The sequence below is a fragment of the Triticum aestivum genome, chromosome 5A, assembly GCF_018294505.1.
Source record: "Triticum aestivum cultivar Chinese Spring chromosome 5A, IWGSC CS RefSeq v2.1, whole genome shotgun sequence".
NCBI lineage: Eukaryota > Viridiplantae > Streptophyta > Magnoliopsida > Poales > Poaceae > Triticum > Triticum aestivum.
Window position 1 is genome coordinate 48,219,300 of NC_057806.1, and position 25,996 is coordinate 48,245,295.

At 43.7% G+C, this 25,996-nt stretch overlaps 1 pseudogene; it reads left to right on the forward strand.

Annotated features, from left to right (window-relative positions):
- Positions 1-21,595, forward strand: part of LOC123101209 (uncharacterized) — a 141,533-nt pseudogene extending 119,938 nt beyond the window's left edge.
- Positions 21,596-25,996: the final 4,401 nt, after the last annotated feature.

The following is a 25,996-nucleotide window of genomic DNA, read 5'->3' on the forward strand; positions in this document are numbered from 1 at the left end:
AAATAATGATACCTGATGCAAGCCTTAATATTCATCGGACCACATACATCAGTATGTATAATTTCCAACAAATCTGTTGCTTGCTTCATTGTTCCGGAGAACGGCGTTTTAGTCATCTTGCCCATAAGGCATGGTTCGCAAGCATCAAGTGATTCATAATCAAGTGATTCCAAAAGCCCATCAGCATGGAGTTTCTTCATGCGCTTTACACCAATATGACTTAAACGGAAGTGCCACAAATAAGTTGCACTATCATTATTAACTTTGCATCTTTTGGTTTCAATATTATGAATATGTGTATCACTACGATCGAGATCCAACGAACTTGTTTCATTGGGTGTATGACCATCGAAGGTTTTATTCATGTAAACAGAACAACAATTATTCTCTGACTTTAATGAATAATCGTATTGCAAAAAACATGATCAAATCATATTCATGCTCAACGCAAAAACCAAATAACACTTATTTAGTTTCAACACTAATCCCGAAAGTATAGGGGAGTGTACGATGATGATCATATCAATCTTGGAACTACTTCCAACACACATCGTCACTTCACTCTTAACTAGTCTCTGTTTATTCTGCAACTCCTGTTTCGAGTTACTACTCTTAGCAACTGATCCAGTATCAAATACTGAGGGGTTGCTATAAACACTAGTAAAGTACACATCAATAATATGTATATCAAATATACTTTTGTTCACTTTGCCATCCTTCTTATCCGCCAAATACTCGGGGCAGTTCTGCTTCCAGTGACCAGTCCCTTTGCAGTAGAAGTACTTAGTCTCAGGCTTAGGACCAGACTTGGGCTTCTTCACTTGAGCAGCAACTTGATTGCTGTTCTTCTTGAAGTTCCCCTTCTTCCCTTTGCCCTTTTCTTGAAACTAGTGGTCTTGTTAACCATCAACACATGATGTTTTTCTTGATTTCTACCTTCATCGATTTCAGCATCACGAAGAGCTTGGGAATTGTTTTCGTTATCCCTTTGCATATTATAGTTCATCACAAAGTTCTACTAACTTGGTGATGGTGACTAGAGAATTCTATCAATCACTATTTTATCTGGAAGATTAACTCCCACTTGATTCAAGTGATTGTAGTACCCAGACAATCTGAGCACATGCTCACTGCTTGAGCTATTCTCCTCCATCTTTTAGCTATAGAACTTGTTGGAGACTTCATATTTCTCAACTCGGGTATTTGCTTGAAATATTAACTTCAACTCCTGGAACATCTCATATGGTCCATGACGTTCAAAACGTCTTTGAAGTCCCGATTCTAAGCCGTTAAGCACGGTGCACTAAACTATCAAGTAGTCATCATATTGAGCTAGCCAAACGTTCATAACGTCTGCATCTGCTCCTGCAATAGGTCTGTCACCTAGCGGTGCATCAAGGACATAATTCTTCTGTGCAACAATGAGGATAAACCTCAGATCACGGATCCAATCCGCATCATTGCTACTAACATCTTTCAACACAATTTTCTCTAGGAACATATCAAAATAAACACAGGGAAGCAACAACGTGATCTATTGATCTACAACATAATTTGCAAATACTACCAGGACTAAGTTCATGATAAATTTAAGTTCAATTAATCATATTACTTAAGAACTCCCACTTAGATAGACATCCCTCTAATCCTCTAAGTGATCACGTGATCCAAATCAACTAAACCATGTTCGATCATCACGTGAGATGGAGCAGTTTCATTGGTGAACATCACTATGTTGATCATATCTAATATATGATTCAAGCTCGACCTTTCGGTCTCCGTGTTCCGAGGCCATATCAGTATATGCTTGGCTCGTCAAGTATAACCTGAGTATTCCGCGTGTGCAACTGTTTTGCACCCGTTATATTTGAACGTAGAGCCTATCACACCCGATCATCACGTGGTGTCTCAGCACGAAGAACTTTCGCAATGGTGCATACTCAGGGAGAACACTTCTTGATAATTAGTGAGAGATCATCTTAAAATGCTACCGTCAAACTAAGAAAAAATAAGATGTATAAAAGATAAACATCATATGCAATCAAAATATGTGACATGATATGGCCATCATCATCTTGCTTCTTTGATCTCCATCTCCAAAGTACTGTCATGATCTATATCGTCACCGGCATGACACCATGATCTCCATCATCTTGATCTATATCAATGTGTCGCCACGTGGTCGTCTCGCCAACAATTGCTCTTGCAACTATTGCTATCGCATAGCGATAAAGTAAAGCAATTATTGGGCGCTTGTATCTTATGCAATAGAGAGACAACCATAAGGATTTTGCCAGTTGCTGATAACTTCAACAGAACATGATCATCTCATACAAAAACTTATATCTCATCACGTCTTGACCATATCACATCACAACATGCCCTGCAAAAACAAGTTAGACGTCCTCTACTTTGTTGTTGCAAGTTTTACGTGGCTGCTACGGGCTTAGCAAGAACCGTTCTTACCTACGCATCAAAAACCACAACGATAGTTTGTCAAGTTGGTGCCGTTTTAAACTTCGCAAGGACCGGGCGTAGCCACACTTGGTTCAACTAAAGTTGGAGAAACTGACACCCGCTAGTCACCTGTGTGCATAGCACGACGGTAAAACCAGTCTCGCGTAAGCGTACGCGTAATGTCGGTCCGGGCCGCTTCATCCAACAATACCGCCGAACCAAAGTATGACATGCTGGTAAGCAGTATGACTTATATCACCCACAACTCACTTGTGTTCTACTCGTGCATATAACATCAACACATAAAACCTAGGCTCGGATGCCACTGTTGGGGAACGTAGTAATTTCAAAAAAATTCCTACGCACACGCAAGATCATGGTGATGCATAGCAACCAGAGGGGAGAGTGTTATCTACGTACCCTCATAGACCGAAGCGGAAGCGTTGTCGCAACGCAGAGAAAGTAGTCGTATGTCTTCCCGGTCCAACCGATCCAAGCACCGTTACTCCGGCACCTCCGAGTTCTTGGCACACGTTCAGCTCGATGACGCTCCCCGGGCTCCGATCCAGCAAAGCTTCGGGGAGGAGTTCCATCAGCACGACGGCGTGGTGACAATCTTGATGTTCAACTGTCGCAGGGCTTCGCCTAAGCACCGCTACAATATGACCGAGGTGTAATATCGTGGAGGGGGGCACCGCACACGGCTAAGGAACGATCACGAAGATCAACTTGTGTGTCTATGGGGTGCCCCCTGCCCCCGTATATAAAGGAGTGGAGGAGGGGAGGGCCAGCCCTCTCTATGGCGCGCCCTAGGGGAGTCCTACTCCCACCGGGAGTAGGATTCCCCCTTTCCTAGTCCAACTAGGAGTCCTTCCAAGTATTAGGAGTAGGAGACAAGGAAGGGGAAGAGGGAAGAGAAGGAAGGAGGGGGCGCAGCCCCTCCACCTAGTCCAATTCGGACTAGGCCTTGAGGGGCGCGCAGCCTGCCTCTCCCTCTCCCCTAAAGCCCAATAAGGCCCATATACTTCTTCTCCCGTATTCCCGTAACTCCCCGGTACTCCGAAAAATACCCGAACCACTTGGAACCTTTCCGATGTACGAATATAGTCGTCCAATATATCGATCTTTACGTCTCGACCATTTCGAGACTCCTCGTCATGTCCCCGATCTCATCCGGGACTCCGAACTCCTTCGGTACATCAAAACTCATAAACTCATAATATACCTGTCATCGAAACCTTAAGCGTGCGGACCCTACGGTTCGAGAACAATGTAGACATGACCGAGACATGTCTCCGGTCAATAACCAATAGAGGGACCTGGATGCCCATATTGGCTCCTACATATTCTACGAAGATCTTTATCGGTCAGACCGCATAGCAACATACGTTGTTCCCTTTGTCATCGGTATGTTACTTTCCTAAGATTCGATCGTCGGTATCCAATACCTAGTTCAATCTCATTACCGGCAAGTCTCTTTACTCGTTCCGTAATACATCATCCCGCAACTAACTCATTAGTTTCAATGCTTGCAAGGCTTAAGTGATGTGCATTACTGAGAGGGCCCAGAGATACCTCTCCGACATTCGGAGTGACAAATCCTAATCTCAAAATACGCCAACCCAACATGTACCTTTGGAGACACCTGTAGAGCTCCTTTATAATCACCCAATTACGTTGTGACGTTTGATAGCACACAAAGTGTTCCTCCGGCAAACGGGAGTTGCATAATCTCATAGTCATAGGAACATGTATAAGTCATGAAGAAAGCAATAGCAACATACTAAACGATCGGGTGCTAAGCTAATGGAATGGGTCATGTCAATTAGATCATTCAACTAATGATGTGATCCCGTTAATCAAATAACAACTCTTTGTTCATGGTTAGGAAACATAACCATCTTTGATTAACGAGCTAGTCAAGTAGAGGCATACTAGTGACACTCTGTTTGTCTATGTATTCACACGTGTACTATGTTTCTGGTTAATACAATTCTAGCATGAATAATAAACATTTATCATGATATAAGGAAATAAATAATAAATTTATTATTGCCTCTAGGGCATATTTCCTTCAGTCTCCCACTTGCACTAGAGTCAATAATCTAGATCACATCGCCATGTGATTTAACATCAATAGTTCACATCTTTATGTGATTGGTTCACATCTCCATGTGACTAACACCCAAAGGGTTTACTAGATTCAATAATCTAGTTCACATCGCTATGTGATTAAGACCCAAAAAGTGATCATGTTTTGCTTGTGAGAGAAGTTTATTCAACGGGCCTGCCACATTCAGATCCGTATGTATTTTGCAAATTTCTATGTCAACAATGCTCTGCATGGAGATACTCTTAGCTAATTGCTCCCACTTTCAATATGTATCCAGATTGAGACTTAGAGTCATCTAGATTAGTGTCAAAATTTGCATCGACGTAACCCTTTACGACGAACCCTTTTTGTCACGTCCATAATTGAGAAACATATCCTTATTCCACTAAGGATAATTTTGACCGCTGTCTAGTGATCTACTCCTAGATCACTATTGTACTCCCTTGCCAAAATCAGTGTAGGGTATACAATAGATCTGGTACACAGCATGGCATACTTTATAGAACCTATGGCCAAGGCATAGGGAATGACTTTCATTCTCTTTCTATCTTCTGTCGTGGTCGTGTTTTGAGTCTTACTCAATTTCACACCTTGTAACACAACAAGAACTCTTTCTTTGACTGTTCCATTTTGAACTACTTCAAAATCTTGTCAAGGTATGTACTCATTGAAAAAACTTATCAAGTGTTTTGATCTATCTCTATAGATCTTGATGCTCAATATGTAAGTAGCTTCACCGAGGTCTTTCTTTGAAAAACTCCTTTCAAATACTCCTTTATGCTTTGCAGAATAATTCTACATTATTTCCGATCAACAATATGTCATTCACATATACTTATCAGAAATGTTGTAGTGCTCCCACTCACTTTCTTGTAAATACAGGCTTCACCGCAAGTCTGTATAAAACTATATGCTTTGATCAACTTATCAAAGCGTGTATTCCAACTCCGAGATGCTTGCACCAGTCCATAGATGAATCGCTGGAGCTTGCATATTTTGTTAGCACCTTTAGGATTGACAAAACCTTCTGGTTGTATCATATACAACTATTCTTTAATAAATCCATTAAGGAATGCAGTTTTGTTTATCCATTTGCCAGATTTCATAAAATGTGGCTATTGCTAACATGATTCGGACAGACTTAAGCATAGATACGAGTGAGAAACTCTCATCGTAGTCAACACCTTTGAACTCGTCGAAAAACTTTTTGCGACAATTCTAGCTTTGTAGATAGTAACACTACTATCAGCATCCATCTTCCTCTTGAAGATCCATTTATTTTCTATGGCTTGCTGATCATCGGGCAAGTCAACCAAAGTCTACACTTTGTTCTCATACATGGATCCCATCTCAGATTTCATGGCCTCAAGCCATTTTGCGGAATCTGGGCTCATCATCGCTTCCTCATAGTTCGCAAGTTTTTCATGGTCTAGTAACATGACTTCCAGAACAGGATTACCGTACTACTCTGGTGCGGATCTCACTCTGGTTTACCTACGAGATTAGGTAGTAACTTGATCTGAAGTTACATGATCATCATCATTAGCTTCCTCACTAATTGGTGTAGTAGTCACAAGAATAGATTTCTATGATGAACTACTTTCCAATAAGGGAGATGGTACAATTACCTTATCAAGTTTTCTACTTTCCTCCCACTCACTTCTTTCGAGAGAAACTCCTTCTCTAGAAAGGATCCATTCTTAGCAACGAATGTCTTGCCTTCGGATTTGTGATAGAAGGTGTACCCAACTGTCTCCTTTGGGTATCCTATGAAGACATATTTCTTCGATTTGAGTTTGAGCTTATCGAGATGAAACTTTTTCACATAAGCATCGCAACTCCAAACTTTAAGAAACGACAGCTTAGGTTTCTTGCCAAACCATAGTTCACACGGTGTCGTCTCAACGAATTTAGATGGTGCCCTATTTAACGTGAATGCAGCTGTCTCTAATGCATAACCCCAAAACGATAGTGGTAGATCGGTAAGAGATATCATAGATCGCACTATATCTAATAAAGTACGGTTATGACGTTCGGACACACCATTACACTATGGTGTTCCAGGTGGCGTGAGTAGTGAAACTATTTCACATTGTTTTAATTGAAGGCCAAACTCGTAACTCAAATATTTTACCTCTGCGATCATATTGTAGAAACTTTTATTTTCTTGTCACGATGATTTTCCACTTCACTCTGAAATTCTTTGAACTGTTCAAATGTTTCAGACTTATGTTTCATCAAGTAGATATCCCCATATCTGCTCAAATCATCTGTGAAGGTCAGAAAATAATGATACCTGATGCAAGCCTTAATATTGATCGGACCACATACATCAGTATGTATAATTTCCAACAAATCTGTAGCTTGCTTCATTGTTCCGGAGAACGGCGTTTTAGTCATCTTGCCCATAAGGCATGGTTCGCAAGCATCAAGTGATTCATAATCAAGTGATTCCAAAAGCCCATCAGCATGGAGTTTCTTCATGCGCTTTACACCAATATGACTTAAACGGAAGTGCCATAAATAAGTTGCACTATCATTATTAACTTTGCATCTTTTGGTTTCAATATTATGAATATGTGTATCACTACGATCGAGATCCAACGAACTTGTTTCATTGGGTGTATGACCATCGAAGGTTTTATTCATGTAAACAGAACAACAATTATTCTCTGACTTTAATGAATAACCGTATTGCAAAAAACATGATCAAATCATATTCATGCTCAACGCAAAAACCAAATAACACTTATTTAGTTTCAACACTAATCCCGAAAGTATAGGGGAGTGTGCGATGATGATCATATCAATCTTGGAACTACTTCCAACACACATCGTCACTTCACTCTTAACTAGTCTCTGTTTATTCTGCAACTCCTGTTTCGAGTTACTACTCTTAGCAACTGATCCAGTATCAAATACTGAGGGGTTGCTATAAACACTAGTAAAGTACACATCAATAATATGTATATCAAATATACTTTTGTTCACTTTGCCATCCTTCTTATCCGCCAAATACTTGGGGCAGTTCTGCTTCCAGTGACCAGTCCCTTTGCAGTAGAAGTACTTAGTCTCAGGCTTAGGACCAGACTTGGGCTTCTTCACTTGAGCAGCAACTTGATTGCCGTTCTTCTTGAAGTTCCCCTTCTTCCCTTTGCCCTTTTCTTGAAACTAGTGGTCTTGTTAACCATCAACACTTGATGTTTTTCTTGATTTCTACCTTCATCGATTTCAGCATCACGAAGAGCTTGGGAATTGTTTTCGTTATCCCTTGCATATTATAGTTCATCACAAAGTTCTACTAACTTGGTGATGGTGACTAGAGAATTCTGTCAATCACTATTTTATCTGGAAGATTAACTCCCACTTGATTCAAGTGATTGTAGTACCCAGACAATCTGAGCACATGCTCACTGCTTGAGCTATTCTCCTCCATCTTTTAGCTATAGAACTTGTTGGAGACTTCATATTTCTCAACTCGGGTATTTGCTTGAAATATTAACTTCAACTCCTGGAACATCTCATATGGTCCATGACATTCAAAACGTCTTTGAAGTCCCGATTCTAAGCCGTTAAGCACGGTGCACTAAACTATCAAGTAGTCATCATATTGAGCTAGCCAAACGTTCATAACGTCTGCATCTGCTCCTGCAATAGGTCTGTCACCTAGCGGTGCATTAAGGACATAATTCTTCTGTGCAACAATGAGGATAAACCTTAGATCACGGATCCAATCCGCATCATTGCTACTAACATCTTTCAACACAATTTTCTCTAGGAACATATCAAAATAAACACAGGGAAGCAACAACGTGATCTATTGATCTACAACATAATTTGCAAATACTACCAGGACTAAGTTCATGATAAATTTAAGTTCAATTAATCATATTACTTAAGAACTCCCACTTAGATAGACATCCCTCTAATCCTCTAAGTGATCACGTGATCCAAATCAACTAAACCATGTTCGATCATCACGTGAGATGGAGCAGTTTCATTGGTGAACATCACTATGTTGATCATATCTAATATATGATTCAAGCTCGACCTTTCGGTCTCCGTGTTCCGAGGCCATATCAGTATATGCTTGGCTCGTCAAGTATAACCTGAGTATTCCGCGTGTGCAACTGTTTTGCACCCGTTATATTTGAATGTAGAGCCTATCACACCCGATCATCACGTGGTGTCTCAGCACGAAGAACTTTCGCAATGGTGCATACTCAGGGAGAACACTTCTTGATAATTAGTGAGAGATCATCTTAAAATGCTACCGTCAAACTAAGAAAAAATAAGATGTATAAAAGATAAACATCATATGCAATCAAAATATGTGACATGATATGGCCATCATCATCTTGCTTCTTTGATCTCCATCTCCAAAGTACTGTCATGATCTATATCGTCACCGGCATGACACCATGATCTCCATCATCTTGATCTATATCAATGTGTCGTCACGTGGTCGTCTCGCCAACAATTGCTCTTGCAACTATTGCTATCGCATAGCGATAAAGTAAAGCAATTATTGGGCGCTTGTATCTTATGCAATAGAGAGACAACCATAAGGATTTTGCCAGTTGCTGATAACTTCAACAGAACATGATCATCTCATACAAAAACTTATATCTCATCACGTCTTGACCATATCACATCACAACATGCCCTGCAAAAACAAGTTAGACGTCCTCTACTTTGTTGTTGCAAGTTTTACGTGGCTGCTACGGGCTTAGCAAGAACCGTTCTTACCTACGCATCAAAAACCACAACGATAGTTTGTCAAGTTGGTGCCGTTTTAAACTTCGCAAGGACCGGGCGTAGCCACACTTGGTTCAACTAAAGTTGGAGAAACTGACACCCGCTAGTCACCTGTGTGCATAGCACGACGGTAAAACCAGTCTCGCGTAAGCGTACGCGTAATGTCGGTCCGGGCCGCTTCATCCAACAATACCGCCGAACCAAAGTATGACATGCTGGTAAGCAGTATGACTTATATCACCCACAACTCACTTGTGTTCTACTCGTGCATATAACATCAACACATAAAACCTAGGCTCGGATGCCACTGTTGGGGAACGTAGTAATTTCAAAAAAATTCCTACGCACACGCAAGATCGTGGTGATGCATAGCAACCAGAGGGGAGAGTGTTATCTACGTACCCTCATAGACCGAAGCGGAAGCGTTGTCGCAACGCAGAGGAAGTAGTCGTACGTCTTCCCGGTCCAACCGATCCAAGCACCGTTACTCCGGCACCTCCGAGTTCTTGGCACACGTTCAGCTCGATGACGCTCCCCGGGCTCCGATCCAGCAAAGCTTCGGGGAGGAGTTCCATCAGCACGACGGCGTGGTGACGATCTTGATGTTCAACTGTCGCAGGGCTTCGCCTAAGCACCGCTACAATATGACCGAGGTGTAATATCGTGGAGGGGGGCACCGCACACGGCTAAGGAACGATCACGAAGATCAACTTGTGTGTCTATGGGGTGCCCCCTGCCCCCGTATATAAAGGAGTGGAGGAGGGGAGGGCCGGCCCTCTCTATGGCGCGCCCTAGGGGAGTCCTACTCCCACCGGGAGTAGGATTCCCCCTTTCCTAGTCCAACTAGGAGTCCTTCCAAGTATTAGGAGTAGGAGACAAGGAAGGGGAAGAGGGAAGAGAAGGAAGGAGGGGGCGCAGCCCCTCCCCCAGTCCAATTTGGACTAGGCCTTGGGGGGCGCGCGGCCTGCCTCTCCCTCTCCCCTAAAGCCCAATAAGGCCCATATACTTCTTCTCCCGTATTCCCGTAACTCCCCGGTACTCCGAAAAATACCCGAACCACTCGGAACCTTTCCGATGTCCGAATATAGTCGTCCAATATATCGATCTTTACGTCTCGACCATTTCGAGACTCCTCGTCATGTCCCCGATCTCATCCGGGACTCCGAACTCCTTCGGTACATCAAAACTCATAAACTCATAATATAACTGTCATCGAAACCTTAAGCGTGCGGACCCTACGGTTCGAGAACAATGTAGACATGACCGAGACACGTCTCCGGTCAATAACCAATAGCGGGACCTGGATGCCCATATTGGCTCCTACATATTCTACGAAGATCTTTATTGGTCAGACCGGATAACAACATATGTTGTTCCCTTTGTCATCGGTATGTTACTTTCCTGAGATTCGATCGTTGGTATCCAATACCTAGTTCAATCTCATTACCGGCAAGTCTCTTTACTCGTTCCGTAATACATCATCCCGCAACTAACTCATTAGTTGCAATGCTTGCAAGGCTTAAGTGATGTGCATTACCGAGAGGGCCCAGAGATACCTCTCCAACATTCGGAGTGACAAATCCTAATCTCGAAATACGCCAACCCAACATGTACCTTTGGAGACACCTATAGAGCTCCTTTATAATCACCCAGTTACGTTGTGACGTTTGGTAGCACACAAAGTGTTCCACCGGCAAACGGGAGTTGCATAATCTCATAGTCATAGGAACATGTATAAGTCATGAAGAAAGCAATAGCAACATACTAAATGATCGGGTGCTAAGCTAATGGAATGGGTCATGTCAATCAGATCATTCAACTAATGATGTGATCCCGTTAATCAAATAACAACTCTTTGTCCATGGTTAGGAAACATAACCATCTTTGATTAACGAGCTAGTCAAGTAGAGGCATACTAGTGACACTCTGTTTGTCTATGTATTCACACATGTATTATGTTTCCGGTTAATACAATTCTAGCATGAATAATAAACATTTATCATGATATAAGGAAATAAATAATAACTTTATTATTGCCTCTAGGGCATATTTCCTTCAATATGTACATGGTACAATTGCCAATAGCATCTACAGCAACAAACATCAAATTCGGGCCCTCAAATGCCCACAGACGCTCGCGGGAAAATCACGACCGCAACTCATACTCGGAACACCTACTAGCTCGTTCTAATCGTGTTGTACCAGGAACACCTCACCGGGCATATGTACCTGATACAAGTGCTAATAGCATCTATATTGACAGAGAGCAAATTTGGACCCTCAAACACCCGCGGACGCGTCCAGCCACATCATGGACGCAACTCGCACCCAGAACACCTACTGCACGCGTTCTAATCATGTTGTGCCAGGAACACATGACCAGGCATATGTACCTGGTACAATGCCAATATCATCCAGATCCATAGACAGCAATTTCAGGCCCTCAAACGCTCGCGGACGAGTCCGGGCACAACACGACCACAACTCGTACCAGGAACACTTACTGGCGCGTTGTAATGATGTTGTACCAAGAACACCTGACCGGGCATATGTACCTGATACAAGTACTAATAGCATCTACAACCATAGAAAGCAAATTCGGGCCCTCAGACGCTTGTAAACGCGCCCGGGCACAAATACGACCGCAACCCGTACCCGGGACATCTACTGCCGCATTCTAATCATGTTGTACCAGGAGCACATGAACGGTCATATGTACGTGATACAAGTGATAATAGCATCTACAACCACAAACAGAAAAATTGGGGCCTCAAACGCCCGGGGACACGCTCAGGCATAACATGGCCGCAACTCGTACCCGGAACACCTAGGGCGTGTTTGGTTCCTTGTGTTGCATCTGGCCCGCATCCACCGTGCAAAATCTGGGTCGTTTGGTAAGTTGTATGGGCCCTTCAGCCTGGCCCGGCGGATGCAAAGGAGGCCTCTCAGCCAGGCTGAGGGGAACACAGGATTCCTGTGTATCTCTCGTGCAGGCTTGTTCCTCCGTCTCCTTCCTCTCCCTTCTGCCTCTTAGTCACGCGCCGCCGCCAAGATCCAATCGACCAAGCGCCGCCGCCAAGATCCAATCGACCAAGCGTCGCCGAATCCTTCTTCGGCAAGCACCACCACCTCCGTTCTCCTCTCCCAAGCGCCGCCGCTGTCCTCTACATAGCGTCGCCGCCGTCCTCTACAAAGCGTCGTCGCCGCCGCCCTTGTCAAGTGCCGTCAGCTTCGTTCGCCTCCACCAAGCCTTGCTGCTGCCGCCGGATCCTGCCTCCTCGTGCCGCCATAGGGAGGAATACCTCGTTCACTTGTGAGTTTCCTCGACAAGCATGGCGGCCGCCGCTGCCCATGTCAAGTGCGAGCATCTTTGTCCACCTCCACCAAGCCCCGTTGCTGCTCGCCGGATCCAACCGTCTGGAACCACCGAGCCCCGGATCCCGTCACCCCACGCCGCTGCATATGCTATGCCTTCCGCATCAATTTCAGCAATATTCAGAAGAACTGCACCTTGTACAGCCATGACGTACAAGTTCACCAAACACCAATCTTGGCTCAACTTTGCATCGGCTCAACCAGGCCGTGGTCACCCAGGTTCCCTCATGCAATGCATCCTAAAGCCACCCGGGCAACCAAACACGCCCCTACTGCGTGTTCTAATCATGTTGTACTAGGAACACCTAACTGGACGTATGTACCTCGTACAAGTGTTAATGGTTGTACCGGGTCCATGTATGGTTGTGTCCGCTGGATGTACTTGGCCCACGTATAGTTGTGTCAGGTGAATGTACCATGTGCAAGTATGGTTGTATCGGGTGAATTACCACATCCAAATATGGTTGTGTTGGCTGAATGTAGCAGGTTCAAGTATGATTTTGTCCGCTGAATGTAACATGTCCAAGTATGGTTGTGTCCGCTGAATGTACCTGGTCCAAGTATGGATGTGTCGGTTGAATGTATCAGGTCCAAGTATGATTCTGTCGGGTAATGTTACAGGTCCAAGTATGGTTGCACCGGCAAAATGTACTAGGTCCAAGTATAGTTGCACCGGCTGAATGTAACAGGTTCAAGTATGGTTGTATCTGGGTCAAAGTATGATTGTACCCACTAAATGTACCAGGTCCATATATAGTTGCGTCCAGCTAAATGTACAAGTCCAAGTATTGTACTAGGTTCATGTATGGTTGCGTCCGACTAAATATACCAAATACAAGTATGATTGCGTCGATTAAATGTATCAGGTCCAAGTATGGTTGTGTCCTTTGAATGTATCAGATCGAAATATGGTCGAGTCCAGTGAATATACCGGGTTAAAGTATGAATGTGTCCATTAAATATACCGGGTCCAGTATAGTTGGGACGGGTGAATGTATCAGGTCCATGTATGGTTGTGTTGGCTGAATATATCAGATCCATGTATGGTTGCGTTGGCTAAATGTACCATGTCCAAGTATGACGGTGTCAAATTAATTACCATATCCGAATATGGTTGCATCCGCTAAACACAACCGGATAAATTGCAAAACATTAGTTCAAACTCGACGGCCAACTACCCCTTTTGTTTATCTATTTCGCTTCATCTCCATATCCCCTCTTTATGTGTCTCTATACCCCGCTCCATTCATATATGAATTTCACATCGTTTCTACATTTCTCCCACAAGGACCCAAAACACAAAATAGGTTGGCGCCGGCCAATGATGTTACAAATGGTGCGTCAGTCATAACCATGAATCTATCATCGCCGGTGAAGGCACCAATCTAGCTTTCCGATCCTTCTGGCCGGCAGACAACATGATGAGTACCCCTAGTCGTTGTTCTATACCATCGCCGGTGGAGGCACCGATGTAGTTGAGGAAGAACATTGTTGATCTTCATGAGTGCTCTGTTGAGACGGCAGAGCCACAATGCGGACCTATGGGCCTTGGTCGGTGACAGATTGCGTGGACATGCGGCGCCTTGTCGAACTTTGTGAGCATCAAATTACGCGATTGTGTTGCATCGCTCCTACAGCGTCGCCTCGTTGGACGCCTGACAATCTGCCATGTCTTAATTGGATAAGCTAAGAAGTCCATGTTTTGTCCGGTCCGGGAAACTAAATATAGCTTCTTTGCATACCAAATTAAGTAATATGCTTCTTGCAAATGCCCTTACCAAGTTAAAGTGTTGTCCTCGAAAAACAAGATTTTAGTGTAGCCTATGCCTTACCAGGTTCAAGTTCTGCCCACGAAAAACAAGATTTTAGTGCTTCAAGAATATCTGCAACAAGTACTATTAATTTTCAACATTAACACTTTGAAACAATTATGAAATCAATAATTAGTTTGACATCCTGTTTTGTTTCTGCAGAGCACTTCGGCGAACTAAAAGATTGTGACGCACTGAAATGTAGTAGTACATTACATGATAAGCTGACGATCCCAGGTTTTACGTGCACTTTCACAGACCAAAGTAAGACACCAGTAATTCCCCTTGAGCTGCTCCACAAACTTGTCCAAGTGAGGACCCGCCCCTTCCTTATACTGGTCAAGGCAGGAGCTTCTGTTTCCTGTGCAAATTGCCGAGCCGGCACAAGAACCTGCTATTCCCCTGGTTCTGTAGACTTCTGAATCCTAGTATACCAATTACCAAGATAGAGATGACAAAAAAAAGTTAGAGATAACAAAAGCATTTCTTTTTCAGTGTGAAAACTAATGGCAAGATCTCATGTAGTGTATAAAGAATTAAAGATGTTTCTCCAGTGAGGCCTTCTACAATGTAGATAACAAGTAGTCGTATTAAGCAGCATATAAAGATGTTTTGTTTCTGTATACTAGTCCATTTTTTTCAGGCTCTCATTTTATTAAGCAGCGTAAGGCACTGTCACTTGTCTAAAGGTCAATTACTCAAGACTTGGCCCAACACTTTAGCCAACAGTAATTGAAAGAGAGACCTTAATACTGTAGAAAGATACTATTAAGCTGGTGAGCATGTCCATATATGACACAAACCATTCTTTTTGCTAGGAGTTCAGAAGGCATCTTTCAATGGAGCTCAGTTTGCTCGGCGTTGCCCTCGCCGTAAGTCCAGAACTAGCTCAGTTCCTATTTGAACGAACAATTAGAACAACAAGATTCACTAGAGCAGTGTGACGGATTGACTCAGAAAGAAAAGAAATCTTGCAAACACGCAGACGCCAGTTAGAACATCAGTGATAGTACTGCGCCATACATATGCCTTGACAGCTTGAATTTCAATCCTAACTAATATCATCAGCTAATTTTCGGAATCTCCAACACAGATTTGAATGGAGGATAGTCCTCAGCTACAAACCTGCGTTTCCAAACTAGTCTTTGAGTCGTCCTAGCCGAAGTCGCGTGCATCGCCGACTCGGACGCCACGCGAAAATGGATTGGAGGAGCTACCATCTACCACTTCAGATCTGGAAAAGGGGGGATCAGGTCAGTAGCAGAACTTAAGTGAGAATCGAGATATATTCCCACCGGATCCGATGAACTATGTGGACACTAACCTGGAGCTTCCCTCAAAATCCAGACCGATGACGATTGACGCCAGGATGATGATACCATGAGCGGCGACAGTCTCCTCTATTCCTTCCAGCGGTGATGCATGGCGATGGTGGAGTTCGACGCGTCCTGTTATCATCTCCGCCGATCTCAATGGACTCCATTGGCAGCTATGTGACGGGTGTTTGGGCAGAGTCTATTCTGTGCGGGTAGGTGGGTGGGGTTGAGGACGCCGCCAGGCAGCAAGGTCTTTTCGTTGGTTTGAAACACGGCCCCGACAGGTCTATTCCTTTTCTTGAAAGCATGACAGCAGGCCGACATGTCAATCCTGATGTAGGCTGGCCAGTAACAGGAATAGTAGGAGTCTAGGCCCAGATTCCATTCAAATATTTTTAGGCACCGCGCTCAGCGAACTCCAGGCCTGCTAATCAAACTGGCGGTACAGAACGTTGCGCAGATCTCCACATGCTAGATTCTGCATGGACGGTAGTGATAGCCGGGTGCCTAGGCACCTGGGTGCTAAAAATCCTTTCTCATTACACATTTATTTCTGCTCTGAATTGTGCAAACATTCCACTAATCCCTGTGGTGTGGGTACTCCATTTGTCTGAATTTATCTTTGTTCTTGTCAGCACATGTGTTTGTTATTGAAGATTGATGCAAGTTTGGAAACAGGGAAAGGTTTCTCGTTGGTTGAAAATATGAGCGCCAGAGTTGGCTCAATAAGAGATAGTGGTCTGGAGACTGGGAGGCTGGAATTCGTAAAGAGCTTCTAAAGCAAACTAGTTATCATAATTTACTAGTCTGCTGTCCACTGGCATTCAGATTACTAGTCCGCTGTCTATACTAAACTTGTTATCATGAAAATTTCCCCTCATCCGATGTTTTGTCTATTCTATTCAAAACAAACTATTTATCACATAATTATCTACCTTTATTTTTCTTAGGTTTCTAAAATGCATGCATTGCCATGTGTTGCAGTGACAAAGACTGCATCACTTGAGCTGGGTAAGAAGGACAGCATCGCCTGCATTTTGCTACATCCGGGAACAGTCGACACCGGTCACTCATGCCTATTCCAAAGAAATGTGGCCAGGAGTAAAAGCTCTTCATGAGGGTGTTCTCTGTACATAAGCTCCTGTCCATCATCGACAATGCCAAGACCACCATCGACAATGCCAAGGAGACCGACAACGGGAAATTCATCGCTTGGGATGGTCAAGAAATCCCATGGTGACCATTGATTTCAGTCAGTGACGGTTCCCCCCCCCCACCCTCCCATTCCTGCAATTTTTCCCATGTCTTGTTTTTACAGTTCTTCTTATTCGGAACAGTTTTGTTCTTTTTAGCCTTAAATTCAAAAGCCTTGAATGAAATTCCAGTAAGATCTCTGATATGAAAGGCATTGGAAGTAATTCCCCTCTCTATAGAATATTATACATTTATGATATTGGCCAGTGAGTACAAGTCTCAAGCTTGTTTCCTAGGACGTGCATATATATGATGTTTGCCACTGAGTAACGCAAGCTTGTTTCCTACAATATGTGTAAGCACCTGCTAAGCACTGGTGCCTACTAAATTATTGTGCTACTTGTACCTCAATGATCCTACACTGCAAGTTAAAACAGTTTTGTTGTGCTCCGCACCTTTCCATGCACCTGCATTTTACATTCCCCACATATACTGTAAATGGTTAGCTGATAATTTTTATCTTGGTCACTACATATCAGTGCCTCCCACACCTCGCCGGGCTCGCAGGGCCACCTCCCTAGTCAGCTGGTCCTATGCCTACCATGGTCATTGCAATCGTTGCTGTTGAGTTCCCGTGTGTCTGTGGTCTACGGCAACACGGTCATGGATATGTCCTAGTGGTCTACGATAGGCTGCTCACATCTGAAATCTGAACTACTCCGGTTTGTCCACTCTGAAATAGGTAAGCTCTGACCCCACATATCCATAGTCTATTTTACAGTCAAAGTATTAACAGATGGGCAATGTATTTGTGGTTTGCCTGACCTTGTGATATGGATTTTTGTGCTAGCAGATGAAAAATTCAGTTGCCATTTCTAATTTGCATGGTATCTTGTAGGAACTGAGAATTATTTATAAGCTGAGCCAACTACTGAATATGTAATGCACTTATCAAATTCCAAATACAACTGCACAAAAGAGTGTCCGTACTCAGCATTACAGTCATACAGTGGTATACGGCCAATAATTTCATAGATCTGCCACTACTTACAGACAAACAATGACATGTAATGTAAGTCATGAACTTTGCATCCTGCTTGCAGTAGTGCAATACTGGAAAGTGAAAAGCATAGAAACATACCGATGACTGTCAACTTAAGAGCACTTGTGGTGGTAATTCCAGGCGAGGAGCTACCATCTACCACTTCAGATCTGGAAAAGGGGGGATCAGATCGGTAGCAGAACTTAAGTGAGAATCGAGGTATATTTCCACCGGATCCGATGAACTATGTGGACACTAACCTGGAGCTTCCCTCAAAATCCAGACCGATGACGATTGACGCCAGGATGATGATACCATGAGCGGCGACAGTCTCCTCTATTCCTTCCAGCGGTGATGCATGGCTATGGTGGAGTTCGACGCGTCCTGTTATCATCTCCGCCGATCTCAATGGACTCCATTGGCAGCTATGTGACGGGTGTTTGGGCAGAGTCTATTCTGTGCGGGTAGGTGGGTGGGGTTGAGGACGCCGCCAGGCAGCAAGGTCTTTTCGTTGGTTTGAAACACAGCCCCGACAGGTCTATTCCTTTTCTTGAAAGCATGACAGCAGGCCGACATGTCAATCCTGATGTAGGCTGGCCGGTAACAGGAAGAGTAGGAGTCTAGGCCCAGATTCCATTCAAATATTTTCAGGCACCGCGCTCAGCGAACTCCGGGCCTGCTAATCAAACTGGTGGTACAGAACGTTGAGCAGATCTCCACATGCTAGATTCTGCATGGACGGTAGTGATAGCCGGGTGCCTAGGCACCCGGGTGCTAAAAATCCTTTCTCATTACACATTTATTTCTGCTCTGAATTGTGCAAACATTCCACTAATCCCTGTGGTGTGGGTACTCCATTTGTCTGAATTTATCTTTGTTCTTGTCAGCACATGTGTTTGTTATTGAAGATTGATGCAAGTTTGGAAACAGGGAAAGGTTTCTCGTTGGTTGAAAATATGAGCGCCAGAGTTGGCTCAATAAGAGATAGTGGTCTGGAGACTGGGAGGCTGGAATTCGTAAAGAGCTTCTAAAGCAAACTAGTTATCATAATTTACTAGTCTGCTGTCCACTGGCATTCAGATTACTAGTCCGTTGTCTATACTAAACTTGTTATCATGAAAATTTCCCCTCATCCGATGTTTTGTCTATTCTATTCAAAACAAACTAGTTATCACATAATTATCTACCTTTATTTTTCTTAGGTTTCTAAAATGCATGCATTGCCATGTGTTGCAGTGACAAAGACTGCATCACTTGAGCTGGGTAAGAAGGACAGCATCGCCTGCATTTTGCTACATCCGGGAACAGTCGACACCGGTCACTCATGCCTATTCCAAAGAAACGTGGCCAGGAGTAAAAGCTCTTCATGAGGGTGTTCTCTGTACATAAGCTCCTGTCTATCATCGACAATGCCAAGACCACCATCGACAATGCCAAGGAGACCGACAACGGGAAATTCATCGCTTGGGATGGTCAAGAAATCCCATGGTGACCATTGATTTCAGTCAGTGACGGTTCCCCCCCCCCCACCCTCCCATTCCTGCAATTTTTCCCATGTCTTGTTTTCACAGTTCTTCTTATTCGGAACAGTTTTGTTCTTTTTAGCCTTAAATTCAAAAGCCTTGAATGAAATTCCAGTAAGATCTCTGATATGAGAGGCATTGGAAGTAATTCCCCTCTCTATAGAATATTATACATTTATGATATTGGCCAGTGAGTACAAGTCTCAAGCTTGTTTCCTAGGACGTGCATATATATGATGTTTGCCACTGAGTAACGCAAGCTTGTTTCCTACAATATGTGTAAGCACCTGCTAAGCACTGGTGCCTACTAAAGTATTGTGCTACTTGTACCTCAATGATCCTACACTGCAAGTTAAAACAGTTTTGTTGTGCTCCGCACCTTTCCATGCACCTGCATTTTACATTCCCCACATATACTGTAAATGGTTAGCTGATAATTTTTATCTTGGTCACCACATATCAGTGCCTCCCACACCTCGCCGGGCTCGCAGGGCCACCTCCCTAGTCAGCTGGTCCTATGCCTACCATGGTCATTGCAATCGTTGCTGCTGAGTTCCCGTGTGTCTGTGGTCTACGGCAACACGGTCATGGATATGTCCTAGTGGTCTACGATAGGCTGCTCACATCTGAAATCTGAACTACTCCGGTTTGTCCACTCTGAAATAGGTAAGCTCTGACCCCACATATCCATAGTCTATTTTATAGTCAAAGTATTAACAGATGGGCAATGTATTTGTGGTTTGCCTGACCTTGTGATATGGATTTTTGTGCTAGCAGATGAACAATTCAGTTGCCATTTCTAATTTGCATGGTATCTTGTAGGAACTGAGAATTATTTATAAGCTGAGCCAACTACTGAATATGTAATGCACTTATCAAATTCCAAATACAACTGCACAAAAGAGTGTCCGTACTCAGCATTACAGTCATACAGTGGTATACGGCCAATAATTTCATAGATCTGCCACTACTTACAGACAAACAATGACATGTAATGTAAGTCATGAAATTTGCATCCTGCTTGCAGTAGTGCAATACTGGAAAGTGAAAAGCATAGAAACATACCGATGACTGTCAACTTAAGAGCACTTGTGGTGGTAATTCCAGGCGAGGAGCTACCATCTACCACTTCAGATCTGGAAAAGGGGGGATCAGATCGGTAGCAGAACTTAAGTGAGAATCGAGGTATATTTCCACCGGATCCGATGAACTATGTGGACACTAACCTGGAGCTTCCCTCAAAATCCAGACCGATGACGATTGACGCCAGGATGATGATACCATGAGCGGCGACAGTCTCCTCTATTCCTTCCAGCGGTGATGCATGGCGATGGTGGAGTTCGACGCGTCCTGTTATCATCTCCGCCGATCTCAATGGACTCCATTGGCAGCTATGTGACGGGTGTTTGGGCAGAGTCTATTCTGTGCGGGTAGGTGGGTGGGGTTGAGGACGCCGCCAGGCAGCAAGGTCTTTTCATTGGTTTGAAACACGGCCCCGACAGGTCTATTCCTTTTCTTGAAAGCATGACAGCAGGCCGACATGTCAATCCTGATGTAGGCTGGCCAGTAACAGGAATAGTAGGAGTCTAGGCCCAGATTCCATTCAAATATTTTCAGGCACCGCGCTCAGCGAACTCCAGGCCTGCTAATCAAACTGGTGGTACAGAACGTTGAGCAGATCTCCACATGCTAGATTCTGCATGGACGGTAGTGATAGCCGGGTGCCTAGGCACCCGGGTGCTAAAAATCCTTTCTCATTACACATTTATTTCTGCTCTGAATTGTGCAAACATTCCACTAATCCCTGTGGTGTGGGTACTCCATTTGTCTGAATTTATCTTTGTTCTTGTCAGCACATGTGTTTGTTATTGAAGATTGATGCAAGTTTGGAAACAGGGAAAGGTTTCTCGTTGGTTGAAAATATGAGCGCCAGAGTTGGCTCAATAGGAGATAGTGGTCTGGAACTGGGAGGCTGGAATTCGTAAAGAGCTTCTAAAGCAAACTAGTTATCATAATTTACTAGTCTGCTGTCCACTGGCATTCAGATTACTAGTCCGCTGTCTATACTAAACTTGTTATCATGAAAATTTCCCCTCATCCGATGTTTTGTCTATTCTATTCAAAACAAACTAGTTATCACATAATTATCTACCTTTATTTTTCTTAGGTTTCTAAAATGCATGCATTGCCATGTGTTGCAGTGACAAAGACTGCATCACTTGAGCTGGGTAAGAAGGACAGCATCGCCTGCATTTTGCTACATCCGGGAACAGTCGACACCGGTCACTCATGCCTATTCCAAAGAAACGTGGCCAGGAGTAAAAGCTCTTCATGAGGGTGTTCTCTGTACATAAGCTCCTGTCCATCATCGACAATGCCAAGACCACCATCGACAATGCCAAGGAGACCGACAACGGGAAATTCATCGCTTGGGATGGTCAAGAAATCCCATGGTGACCATTGATTTCAGTCAGTGACGGTTCCCCCCCCCACCCTCCCATTCCTGCAATTTTTCCCATGTCTTGTTTTTATAGTTCTTCTTATTCGGAACAGTTTTGTTCTTTTTAGCCTTAAATTCAAAAGCCTTGAATGAAATTCCAGTAAGATCTCTGATATGAAAGGCATTGGAAGTAATTCCCATCTCTATAGAATATTATACATTTATGATATTGGCCAGTGAGTACAAGTCTCAAGCTTGTTTCCTAGGACGTGCATATATATGATGTTTGCCACTGAGTAACGCAAGCTTGTTTCCTACAATATGTGTAAGCACCTGCTAAGCACTGGTACCTACTAAAGTATTGTGCTACTTGTACCTCAATGATCCTACACTGCAAGTTAAAACAGTTTTGTTGTGCTCCGCACCTTTCCATGCACCTGCATTTTACATTCCCCACATATACTGTAAATGGTTAGCTGATAATTTTTATCTTGGTCACCACATATCAGTGCCTCCCACACCTCGCCGGGCTCGCAGGGCCACCTCCCTAGTCAGTTGGTCCTATGCCTACCATGGTCATTGCAATCGTTGCTGCTGAGTTCCCGTGTGTCTGTGGTCTATGGCAACACGGTCATGGATATGTCCTAGTGGTCTACGATAGGCTGCTCACATCTGAAATCTGAACTACTCCGGTTTGTCCACTCTGAAATAGGTAAGCTCTGACCCCACATATCCATAGTCTATTTTATAGTCAAAGTATTAACAGATGGGCAATGTATTTGTGGTTTGCCTGACCTTGTGATATGGATTTTTGTGCTAGCAGATGAAAAATTCAGTTGCCATTTCTAATTTGCATGGTATCTTGTAGGAACTGAGAATTATTTATAAGCTGAGCCAACTACTGAATATGTAATGCACTTATCAAATTCCAAATACAACTGCACAAAAGAGTGTCCGTACTCAGCATTACAGTCATACAGTGGTATACGGCCAATAATTTCATAGATCTGCCACTACTTACAGACAAACAATGACATGTAATGTAAGTCATGAAATTTGCATCCTGCTTGCAGTAGTGCAATACTGGAAAGTGAAAAGCATAGAAACATACCGATGACTGTCAACTTAAGAGCACTTGTGGTGGTAATTCCAGGCGAGGAGCTACCATCTACCACTTCATATCTGGAAAAGGGGGGATCAGATCGGTAGTAGAACTTAAGTGAGAATCGAGGTATATTTCCACCGGATCCGATGAACTATGTGGACACTAACCTGGAGCTTCCCTCAAAATCCAGACCGATGACGATTGACGCCAGGATGATGATACCATGAGCGGCGACAGTCTCCTCTATTCCTTCCAGCGGTGATGCATGGCGATGGTGGAGTTCGACGCGTCCTGTTATCATCTCCGCCGATCTCAATGGACTCCATTGGCAGCTATGTGACGGGTGTTTGGGCAGAGTCTATTCTGTGCGGGTAGGTGGGTGGGGTTGAGGACGCCGCCAGGCAGCAAGGTCTTTTCGTTGGTTTGAAACACGGCCCCGACAGGTCTATTCCTTTTCTTGAAAGCATGACAGCAGGCCGACATGTCAATCCTGATGTAGGCTGGCCAGTAACAGGAATAGTAGGAGTCTAGGCCCAGATTCCATTCAAATATTTTCAGGCACCGCGCTCAGCGAACTCCAGGCCTGCTAATCAAACTGGTGGTACAGAACGTTGAGCAGATCTCCACATGCTAGATTCTGCATGGACGGTAGTGATAGCCGGGTGCCTAGGCACCCGGGTGCTAAAAATCCTTTCTCATTACACATTTATTTCTGCTCTGAATTGTGCAAACATTCCACTAATCCCTGTGGTGTGGGTACTCCATTTGTCTGAATTTATCTTTGTTCTTGTCAGCACATGTGTTTGTTATTGAAGATTGATGCAAGTTTGGAAACAGGGAAAGGTTTCTCGTTGGTTGAAAATATGAGCGCCAGAGTTGGCTCAATAAGAGACAGTGGTCTGGAGACTGGGAGGCTGGAATTCATAAAGAGCTTCTAAAGCAAACTAGTTATCATAATTTACTAGTCTGTTGTCCACTGGCATTCAGATTACTAGTCCGCTGTCTATACTAAACTTGTTATCATGAAAATTTCCCCTCATCCAATGTTTTGTCTATTCTATTCAAAACAAACTAGTTATCACATAATTATCTACCTTTATTTTTCTTAGGTTTCTAAAATGCATGCATTGCCATGTGTTGCAGTGACAAAGACTGCATCACTTGAGCTGGGTAAGAAGGACAGCATCGCCTGCATTTTGCTACATCCGGGAACAGTCGACACCGGTCACTCATGCCTATTCCAAAGAAACGTGGCCAGGAGTAAAAGCTATTCATGAGGGTGTTCTCTGTACATAAGCTCCTGTCCATCATCGACAATGCCAAGACCACCATCGACAATGCCAAGGAGACCGACAACGGGAAATTCATCGCTTGGGATGGTCAAGAAATCCCATGGTGACCATTGATTTCAGTCAGTGACGGTTCCCCCCCCCCCCCACCCTCCCATTCCTGCAATTTTTCCCATGTCTTGTTTATACAGTTCTTCTTATTCGGAACAGTTTTGTTCTTTTTAGCCTTAAATTCAAAAGCCTTGAATGAAATTCCAGTAAGATCTCTGATATGAAAGGCATTGGAAGTAATTCCCCTCTCTATAGAATATTATACATTTATGATATTGGCCAGTGAGTACAAGTCTCAAGCTTGTTTCCTAGGACGTGCATATATATGATGTTTGGCACTAAGTAACGCAAGCTTGTTTCCTACAATATGTGTAAGCACCTGCTAAGCACTGGTGCCTACTAAAGTATTGTGCTACTTGTACCTCAATGATCCTACACTGCAAGTTAAAACAGTTTTGTTGTGCTCCGCACCTTTCCATGCACCTGCATTTTACATTCCCCACATATACTGTAAATGGTTAGCTGATAATTTTTATCTTGGTCACCACATATCAGTGCCTCCCACACCTCGCCGGGCTCGCAGGGCCACCTCCCTAGTCAGTTGGTCCTATGCCTACCATGGTCATTGCAATCGTTGCTGCTGAGTTCCCGTGTGTCTGTGGTCTACGGCAACACGGTCATGGATATGTCCTAGTGGTCTACGATAGGCTGCTCACATCTGAAATCTGAACTACTCCGGTTTGTCCACTCTGAAATAGGTAAGCTCTGACCCCACATATCCATAGTCTATTTTATAGTCAAAGTATTAACAGATGGGCAATGTATTTGTGGTTTGCCTGACCTTGTGATATGGATTTTTGTGCTAGCAGATGAAAAATTCAGTTGCCATTTCTAATTTGCATGGTATCTTGTAGGAACTGAGAATTATTTATAAGCTGAGCCAACTACTGAATATGTAATGCACTTATCAAATTCCAAATACAACTGCACAAAAGAGTGTCCGTACTCAGCATTACAGTCATACAGTGGTATACGGCCAATAATTTCATAGATCTGCCACTACTTACAGACAAACAATGACATGTAATGTAAGTCATGAAATTTGCATCCTGCTTGCAGTAGTGCAATACTGGAAAGTGAAAAGCATAGAAACATACCGATGACTGTCAACTTAAGAGCACTTGTGGTGGTAATTCCAGGCGAGGAGCTACCATCTACCACTTCAGATCTGGAAAAGGGGGGATCAGATCGGTAGCAGAACTTAAGTGAGAATCGAGGTATATTTCCACCGGATCCGATGAACTATGTGGACACTAACCTGGAGCTTCCCTCAAAATCCAGACCGATGACGATTGACGCCAGGATGATGATACCATGAGCGGCGACAGTCTCCTCTATTCCTTCCAGCGGTGATGCATGGCGATGGTGGAGTTCGACGCGTCCTGTTATCATCTCCGCCGATCTCAATGGACTCCATTGGCAGCTATGTGACGGGTGTTTGGGCAGAGTCTATTCTGTGCGG